The sequence below is a fragment of the Anguilla rostrata genome, chromosome 8, assembly GCF_018555375.3.
Source record: "Anguilla rostrata isolate EN2019 chromosome 8, ASM1855537v3, whole genome shotgun sequence".
NCBI classification, from domain to species: Eukaryota; Metazoa; Chordata; class Actinopteri; order Anguilliformes; family Anguillidae; genus Anguilla; species Anguilla rostrata.
Genome location: NC_057940.1, coordinates 4,483,706 through 4,493,630, shown reverse-complemented (window position 1 = coordinate 4,493,630; position 9,925 = coordinate 4,483,706). Strand labels below are relative to the sequence as shown.

At 45.3% G+C, this 9,925-nt stretch overlaps 1 long non-coding RNA gene across 1 annotated transcript; it reads left to right on the top strand.

Moving 5' to 3' along the window:
* The first annotated feature begins 4,244 nt into the window (after positions 1 to 4,244).
* Positions 4,245 to 5,097, top strand: LOC135260598 (uncharacterized). Its single transcript, XR_010331676.1, has 2 exons — positions 4,245 to 4,375; positions 4,518 to 5,097. It is a non-coding gene; the product is annotated as an uncharacterized LOC135260598 (long non-coding RNA).
* Positions 5,098 to 9,925: the final 4,828 nt, after the last annotated feature.

Below are 9,925 nucleotides of genomic sequence, written 5' to 3'. Positions count from 1 at the left end.
ATATGTACAAGTGTTGTTTTTTGCGGATATATGTTTGTGTTTCTAACTAACTATTTCTATTTTATAACTTTATTTCTGTAATGTACGATGGTGATTGTGTTTATGTGATGTGTGTGTGTGGTAACTGTTATAATAGCAGCTTCTGTGTCTCGCCCTTACAGAGAACCACAGGAAACCCCAACAGCAGCCCTGAGCCTGTAGCTGAAAACAAAGGTCAGATCCCCCCTCTCCCTCTCCCTCTCCCTCTCACTCTCTCTTTCCTCTCTCTCTCGTTCTCTCCCTCTTTTTCTCTCGCTCTCCCTCTTTCTCTCCCACTCACTCTCTCTCCCTCTTTATCTCACTCTCTCTCTTTCTCTCCCTCTTTTTCTCTCACTCTCCCTCTTGTTCTCCCACTTACCCTTTCTTTTTTGCTCTGACTGTCTCTCCCCCTCTCCCTCTCTCTCTCACTCCCTCTTTCTCTCCCTGTTTTCCCTCACTCTCCCTCTTTCTCTCCCACTCACTCTCTCTTTCCCTCTTTGCTTTCTCTCCCACTCACTCTCCCTCTTCCGCTTTCTATCTCTCTCTTTCTTTTTCACTCTCTTCCTCTTTCTCTCTCTCACTGTCTTTTTTTGCACTCACTGTCTCTCTCCCTTTCTCTCTCTCCATAATTAGGACTATAAATAATTCTCTTTTTCTCCTGCCTCTCTGAACATCTCCCTCCTTACCTCCCTTTCTCCCTGCCCCCCCCCCCACCCCCCACCCTCCCCTCCCTCTCTCTTCAGAATAACCATAACTCACAAGGAGAGACGGTCCTTTACATATTTACCTGTTTGCACTGTGCCTATTCTATGTTCAAATGGGAGTGTGGTCATTTCTGACTCTATCCTAAACAACAGCTCTAAGATGGAAATACTAAGTTTGGTTATTATAGTTTGGAGTAACTCTAAGATGGTAGTGCAAAGTTTGGTTACTCTAGTTTGGAGTAACTCTTTAGATGGTCGTATTGAGTTTGGTTACTCTAGTTTGGAGGGGCTCTAAGATGGTCGTAGTGAGTTTGGTTACTCTAGTTTGGAGGGGCTCTAAGATGGTCGTATTGAGTTTGGTTACTCTAGTTTGGAGGGGCTCTAAGATGGTCGTATTGAGTTTGGTTACTCTAGTTTGGAGCAGCTCTAAGATGGTCGTACTGAGTTTGGTTACTCTAGTTTGGAGAAACTCTTTAGATGGTGGTACTGAGTGTGGTTACTCTAGTTGCACTAAAGATTACTCATGTTAACCAGATTGTGAAACTTTGAACATTGCTGTTTGTCTGCTTTTATAGTATGTTAAATGTTGAAATTTTGTTGTGTCTGTAATCGACTGCTGCTTTCTTGGCCAGGTCTCTCTTGAAAAAGAGATTTCTAATCTCAATGAGACTAACCTGGTTAAATAAAGGTTATATAAAAAAATAAATAAATAAAATAATTCCTTGTCACAACTATTCCACAAATTAATCCCTTTGACAGTTACACATCTAATCTTTATATTTGTCCTTACCCTTGATTTTTTTAAACATACCTATTCCCCTAATTTCATACTGGCTCTCTCTAATTTCAAACAACCTCTTAATACAGATAGGAAGCAAATTATTTTGTGCTTTGTACATTATCTGTGCAGTTTTAAGCTCAATTAGATCACAAAATTTTAAAGCATGTAAGTTAATAAATAGTGCATTGGTTGGTTCGTAATAATCCGTTCGATTTACAATTCTTATAGCGCTCTTCTGTAGGATGAAAATTGGATTAGTGCTGGTTTTGTATGTGTTTCCCCATACCTCTACACAGTGTCATGGCTGTGATGAGTTTGGTTATTCTAGTTTGGAGCAGCAATGAGATGGTCGTACTGAGTTTGGTCTCTCTAGTTTGGAGTAACTCTTCAGATGGTCGTATTCAGTTTGGTTATTCTAGTTTGGGGAAACTCTTTAGATGGTAGTACTGAGTTTGGTTACTCTAGTTTGGAGCAGCAATAAGATGGTCGTGCTGAGTTTGGTTACTCTAGTTTGGAGCAGCAATAAGATGGTCGTGCTGAGTTTGGTTACTCTAGTTTGGAGCAGCAATAAGATGGTTGTATTGGACTTGGTTATTCGAGTTTGGAGCAGCTCTAAGATTGTAGTGCTGGGCTTAATTACTCCAATATGGTGCAGTATAGACAAACCCCTCTTCCACCATCAACTCTGATAAAATCTTCCTCTCTTCCACCCCCTCTCCATCAATATTAATCTACTATTTAATTATTAATCCTGGTACACATGCTCACGGCATTCAGTGTAAATTTTTAATTTAGATTTTATTTTAGTTTTAACAGGAAAAAACATTGAAAAATCACAGCTCACTTTCTCTGTCTCGCCCCCGCCCCCACCCCCACCCCCCCCCCCAAACACAGAGAAGGTTCCGGGCGGGACGGGGAAGCCAGAGGAGCAGGAGGAGGAGGTTGATATCGACCTGGAGGCCCCCGAGACGGAGAAGGCTGCTCTGGCTATACAGAACCAGTTCAGACGCTTCCAGAAGAAGAAGAAATAAGAAGCGCAAAAAGAGAACATACACACACACACACTCACAAAAAACAACATCCTCAGAAAATTGTGATAGAGAGAGGGAGAGGGGGGGGTGGGTGGGGAGGGAGAGACGAAAAGAGAGAGAGGGGAGGGAAGAGAGAGGGGAAGGAGAGAGAGAGAGGAGGGAAGAGAAGGACAGAGGGGGGGGGTGGAGAGAGGGGAAGGAGAGAATGATAGGAAAAAGAAGGATGAGGAGTTTATAATAACTAAGCATGAAAAGTACCCTGTCACCACCTCCCTCCTCCCTCCTCCCTCCTCCCTCGCTCCTTTTTTCCGCACTCGTCAGTCAGGGCCCTAGCAGGGAGCAGGTAGCACACAGGCCCGAGCACTGAAGACATGAGCACTCCACTCAGACGGCTTATCCACGATAGCACACTGCTCCGCATGTAGCACGCTCTCTCTCTCTCTCTCTCTCTCTCCATCTCTCCCCTGCTCCCTCTCTCTCTCTCTCCCGCCCATCTCTCTCTCCCTCCCCCTGTCTCTCACTCTCCCTCACCATCTCTCCCCCGCTCTCTCTCTCTCTCTCACCATCTCCCCTGCTGTCTCTCTCTCCTGTCTCTCTCTCTCCCTCCCCCTGTCTCTCACTCTCCCTTCTCCTGTCTCTCTCTCTCTCCCTCCCTCCCCGGTCTCTCTCCCTCTCCCTCTCCCGGTCTCTTTCTCTCCCTCCCCCTGCCTCTTTTCTCTCTCTCGCTCTCTCTCTCTCTCTGTTGGACTCAGGTGAATCTCCCATAGAGGGTTTCGGTGGGTGGCAGGTGTGCGGTTGTGGGTTGGGGTTTTTGGTGTTGTTCTGGTGCGTGCTGGTGTTTCATGGCAGAGCCATTTGGGCCAGAACCACCAATCAGTGTCCTGGCACTGATATAAATGACAAACCAATCAGCCAATCACAGAGCACACAGGTCAGGCACTATGTACAGGAACACAGAGTTTGTGCAACCATTAATGAGTAGGTTTTTTGGAATGTTTCTTTTTTTTCAGAATTCCAAGTCAGTGTTCTATGTGCTTTCAGTTACCAGTACTGATTGTTACATCAGCATTAGAATGTTCAGTTAAGAACATTCTAATCATGTATGTGTGATCTTACCCTAACACCTTAAAGGGTTTAATCCTGAACTCATAAAATCCCAAACTGGAGTGATTTACTATAGAGAAGGAGAGAGGGAGGCAGACAGAAAGAGAGAGAGAAAGAAAGAAAGATAGAGAGCAACAAAGCCTTTTCACATTGAATGCGCACACCTTTCTACTCAGGCCTCAAACACACAGTTCTCAGCAGAGGATTTAAAGTACAGAAAGGGAGAAAGAGACTGAAACAAAACTGTTTTATGGCAGAGGGAGATTAGCCTGGCGATGCTCGTCTCCCTGAAATTTCTACTTTACGCTTTTAGAAAATCATTGTAATGCAACAGCCATTCTATATAAGAAAAATGCAGCAATGAGTGAAAATCAGAAAGTATGTTTCCGAACTGAGAGGTGAAGCTGAGATACAGTGAGGTACAGTTTGCCCCTGGAGGAGCAGCCTACGGTTGTCCAGATTTTTCTACAACAGTACAACATACAGGTCTCATCAGGGTGTACACACAAATACAACATGCAGGTCTCACAAGATAGTCCACACCGATACAACATGCAGGTCTCACAAGATGGTCCACACCAGTACAAGATGCAGGTCTCACCAGGGTGTCCACACCAGTTCAACCTGCAGGTCTCACATAGGGTCCACACCAGTACAACATGCAGATCTCACAAGATAGTCCACACCAGTTCAACATGCAGGTCTCACAAGATAGTCCACACCAGTACAAGATGCAGGTCTCCAAGATGTCCCACCAGTCAGATCGTCCACCAGGTCACAATACAACAGGTCTACGGGTGTCACAGCAGTACACTCAGTTCACAGATGTCCACACCATACACATGGAGTACAAGATAGTCCACACCAGTACAACAGGAGGTCTCACAAGATAGTCCACACCAGTACAAGATGCAGGTCTCACAAGATGGCCCACACCAGTACAACATGCAGGTCTCACCAGGGTGTCCACACCAATACAACATGTAGTTCTTACCAGGATGTCCACACCACTACAACATACAGGTCTCACAAGATAGTCCACACCGGTACAACATGCAGGTCTCACCAGGTTTTACTGTCAGAATGAGGAATGAGGAAAGCCCCGTGGTTTCTTAAACACATCTCAGAGAAACGCTTACACTCTGCGTATGGAAACTTTACCCACCCTCCAACTCTCTTTTAAATTTTTTCATTTTATTTTATGTGTTGGTATATAATTTATGTATTATTTATCATTGAATTGTGTGTGTATTTATTTCGTTTCTCCGTCTCTAGTTTGGGTTACTATTTTGTTTAGTGCTTGTGACAGTCAGTGTGATTTTATGCACTTTGTTTAACGGGAAAAGCATCTGGTTTCCATACACAGTCTCGGGGCAGTAGAGGTGCTAATATCATTGGGTAGAGTGTGTTCTGTCTAATTTTACTGCATAAATTAAACTGCTGCCAAACAGTTAAACCAGATCTGTTGTCCTTTCATTTTCTGTCTAGTTTTAGATTTAGAAAAAACTTTATTGCCCACACACATGGAGATTTAGCTTTGGCTACACATGACATATAAAACACACTAAATCACATTACAAACATAGAACACGTAGGCCATTTATGCATAAGTACTCATTAAAGACTGTCCAATGAGATTTGCAAAGGTGTAACCAAGCAGTGCATTGTATCACAAGTTTAGGAGTTAAGACTGCTCACTACATTTGGTGCAAACAACCTCTTATAGAGATTCTTAGTGGCTCTTGACATCTGACCTCAGGGGAAGTTACACAAACTGTGAGAAAAGGGGATGAGATACTGTATGTCATCCACAATTCCTTGTGCTTTTCCTGTGGATCTGAGCCATATACAAATCTGTGAGCTGTGTCTTGAGTTTTCCCCACCAGCTTTGCCACCTATATTCACCACTCTCATAAGTTTAGCCTTACTCTTACCGTTGATATAACCAAACAGTCATACTGCAGTACAAGACACTTCCAATAAGACTTGTTTACATGCCATCTCTGCAATATTTTGGTTAACCTCAAAATCACGCAGTGTCCTTATGAGGTGAAACCACTGCAGACACTTCTTGTACATAAAAGCACAGTTTCTTGTCAAAACATAGATAATCGTTGAAAATTGATCCAAGGTACTTGAGACTTGTTACCCTATCAACAGTTTCCCTCTTTTATTACTGGTTATGTCAGCCAGTGTAGAACATGCCTTCTATTTATAAAAACAATCTCTTTGGTTTTACCCACATTAATTTCCAAAGCACTTAGCGGACACCAACATAATTAAAATACTGTGTTTTTATGAGGGCATCCTGTTCAACAAGAAGACCAAGTACAGTCATATATCATTTGCGTATTTAAACAAATAAAAATCAGTCTCTAAGATTCTAAAATTATTTGTATATATAGAAAAAAGTAGAGGAGATATAATACAACCTTGAGGTGCACCATTATTTAAAACCGATTTGACACAATTCCATTTATGGAAACCCTTTGGGGGGGGTGACCAAAGAGGAACTCTTTAATCCAAAGAATAACACCGCCGTTCACCTCTAAATCAAACAAACACTCCCGGAGAATGTGTGTCTTCATGGTGTTGAACACAGAGTCAAACGCAAACTAAAGTCAAAACAAAAAAAACAAAACACTCTGACATAGGCTTTTGGGCCTGCTGAAGATGCCGGGCTATTCTGTCAGAAAGTGCCAGAACTGTGTCTTCAGAGCCTCAACGACTTTTGTAAGCAAATCGAAATCGCCTTTTCGTTATACTAGTCAAGCGAAAAGAACGCCACCGTCCGCGCACTGCTCAAAAGAACAGACCGAAGTCAAACTGCGAATATCCTCGTTCGTGATTGCATAAATAGAGATGTGGAAGGTGAAACGTGTCGCAGTGCTCTGTAATTTAAAGGCAGTCGAGCAGACATCTCCGCATCACATCCCCTGCAAGTGCTGCCTGTGCCAGCCGTGCCCTGTTTTTAAAAGTGTAGACTTAAGTTGTCGTAGCCTAAGCAACGGCATTTTAAAAATACTTTTTGAATGCAGGGGTACGTCTTTCAACCTTCCTGCAAGAATAAATGAGGAATATGCACAATTTTAATTAAGCCTATCTTGTTGATCACTGCGTTCAGTACCAGCGTATCTAAAGGGTGGTCTTCCTCATCTTCCTCACTTTTCTACCTCATTTTATCCCCAAGCTTTTTATACCCCCCCCCACCCCCCAGTGTGGAGTGTGGCTGCCCAGTAACATTACTGAGAGATGCCCCATTAAACTGGTGACTTGCAACCAGAGGTGGGAAAGTCCAGGGGTTCAGAAAGTAAAAGCCCTGCCATGTGTTTCATCCAGACATGAATTCAGCCCAGCTGGTTTCACTAATTAGTTCTACCTCCCGGCTGAAGAATTGCGTTAATTGGCAAATCGACTGGACTGGAACAAAATCCTGAAGAGGACTTTTACTCCCTGAACCTGGACTTTCCCACCTCAACGTCACGTGTGCCTCCAGTCCAGTGTCAATGTTGCTGCCCTCCTCTCACTCTGCAGCCTATCAGCCTGGGATTCCTTCCCCCTCGCCCCCTCCCCGAGCCATGCTTCAGCCAATCACACGATGAGAACAACCACCCCTCGCCCCACACCATGGACTGAGCTTGTCCCTTCCTGGGCCAAACTACAGCCAATCACACAATGAGAACAGCCACCTAATCCCCCCCCCCACACACACACACCCTTGGCCCCCCACCACGGTCTGAGCTTGTCCCTTTCTGTGCCAAGCTATAGCCAATCACACAATGAGAACAGCCACCTAACCCCCCCCCCCCCCCCCCCCCCACGCCCACACACACACCCCTGGCCCCCCACCATGGACTGAGCTTGTCCCTTCCTGCGCAAAGCTATAGCCAATAACACAATGAGAACAGCCAACCCTGGTCCAAGCAATAGCCAATCACACGCCTGCCCTTTCCAAAAACTAGACTCTGCAACCCGGAGCGCATCACTTCTTGGAAAAGAACAAGAAGGCCGGAAATCGAATACAGTAAAGCACAATATAGATATCCTACTGTGGCAAACACGCCTGCCACAGGCCACGAGTGTTTTCAAGGGCCTCCAGCACAGAGCCAGAGATGATGTTCAAGCAGTCAGATTTATTACGAGGGTTGGCAAGATGTTACAGCAGTGAGCAGATCTAAAAACTGTCATGACAGAGGTCCCTGTGAGGTGGGATGGGAGATTTAACCTGTGCGCAGTGATACCTCACTACGCAGGTGCAGCCTCCTGTTCCTGGGTCCATTGCCTGGATTTAATCTTAACACATTATCCAATTGCCAGGTCAATGCTTGACCCAGGCAGGGGTACTGTAACCGCATCTCCCACACCACACCTACATAATTTATATGTTTTTTTTTTTTTTGGCGTGTGCGTGTACTTTTGTTTCCATGTTTTCATAAGGACGTGACTTTATTTCGCGCCACACTGAACTGAAATCTGTGTCTCAGAAGGAACTGAGAGGGGTACTGCTCGTCACTCAGAGCCACAGGGAGCACGTGCAGCACACCGGGCGGCAGTGTGGTACAACGGGTAAGGAGCTGGCCTTGTAACCTGAAGGTCACAGGTTTGATTCCCAGGTTGGGCACTGCCGTTGTATCCTCGAGCGAGGTACTCAACCTGCATTGCTCCAGCATATATCCAGCTGTATAAATGGATGCAGTGTAAATGCTATGTAAGTCACTCTGGATAAGAGCGTCTGCTAAATGGTAAATGGACTGCATTTATCCAAAGCGCTTTACAATTGATGCCTCTCATTCGCCAGAGCAGTTAGGGGTTAGGTGTCTTGCTCAAGGACACTTCGACATGCCCAGGGCGGGGTTTGAACCGGCAACCCTCCGACTGCCAGACAATCGGTCTTACCTCCTGAGCCATGTCGCCCTGTAATGTAATACCGACCCTCACGGCGAAGGCAAACAAGCATCGAACCTCCAACCCAAAAATATGTTACTTTTCCTTTAACCGAGCCGAAGCGAAGCACACAGGCACACGGTCCTGGAGTGGGCTGAGGCAGTTTTTACCCATGATTCACCCCTCCCACTCCACATCCATTTTAGGACCGTGGAAGTCAGTCTAACTTTACTCCAGACACATTTTTAAATTTCAACTGTCATTTTCAATGGGACAGATTCAAACTTGGTGTATGTACATACATATGTGTGTGTTTGTGTGTGTAGTGTAGTGTAGTGTTCTGTAGCTAGGAGCAAATATCTGGGTAGCATACTGTATCTGTGGGCAAATAACATTTTAAAAGCATTGCCCATCCATGCATAAGAAGCTTTAAGTGTTACACTGGCCAGGGGCAAATTACACATTACACACATTCACACACATGCGCTCCCATACACACACACACACACATATATGCTCACACACACACACACACACTCACACTCTGCCCGTGACGTGCATCTGTTCCCTGTGGATCTCTGTTCCAGTCCTGCTCTCGCAGGACGTGTCCCATTAAGCGCTTCCCCAGACCTCTGGAGCCAACAGCCCGTTTAGGGAATGGCCTACATACAGTAACTCTCTTAAACACTCCCTGTTACCTCAGCACCACACACGCTCTACTGAGCATTACCCCACACACACTCTACCAAACACTGCCCCACACACGCACTACTAAACACTGCCCCACACACACTCTACTAAACACTACCCCAAACACAGTCTACTAAACACTGTCCCCCACACACACTCTACTAAACACTACCCCACACACACTCTACTAAACACTGTCCCCCACACACAGTCTACTAAACACTGTCCCCCACACACAGTCTACTAAACACTGCCCCACACACACTCTACTAAACACTGCCCCACACACACTCTACTAAACACTGCCCCACACACACACTCTACTAAACACTGCCCCACACACTCTACAAAACACTGTCCCCCACACACGACTCTAACTAAAACACACTGTCCCCCACACACAATCTACTAAACACTGTCCCCCACACACACTCTACTAAACACTGGCCCACACACAGTCTACTAAACTCTGTCCCCCACACACACTCTACTAAACACTGGCCCACACACAGTCTACTAAACACTGTCCCCCACACACAGTCTACTAAACACTGTCCCCCACACAGTCTACTAAACACTGTCCCCCACACACACTCTACTAAACACTGCTCCACACACACTCTACTAAACACTGTCCCCGACACATAGTCTACTAAACACTGCCCCACACACACCTCTAACACTAACACACTACTGGACTCCCCACACACACT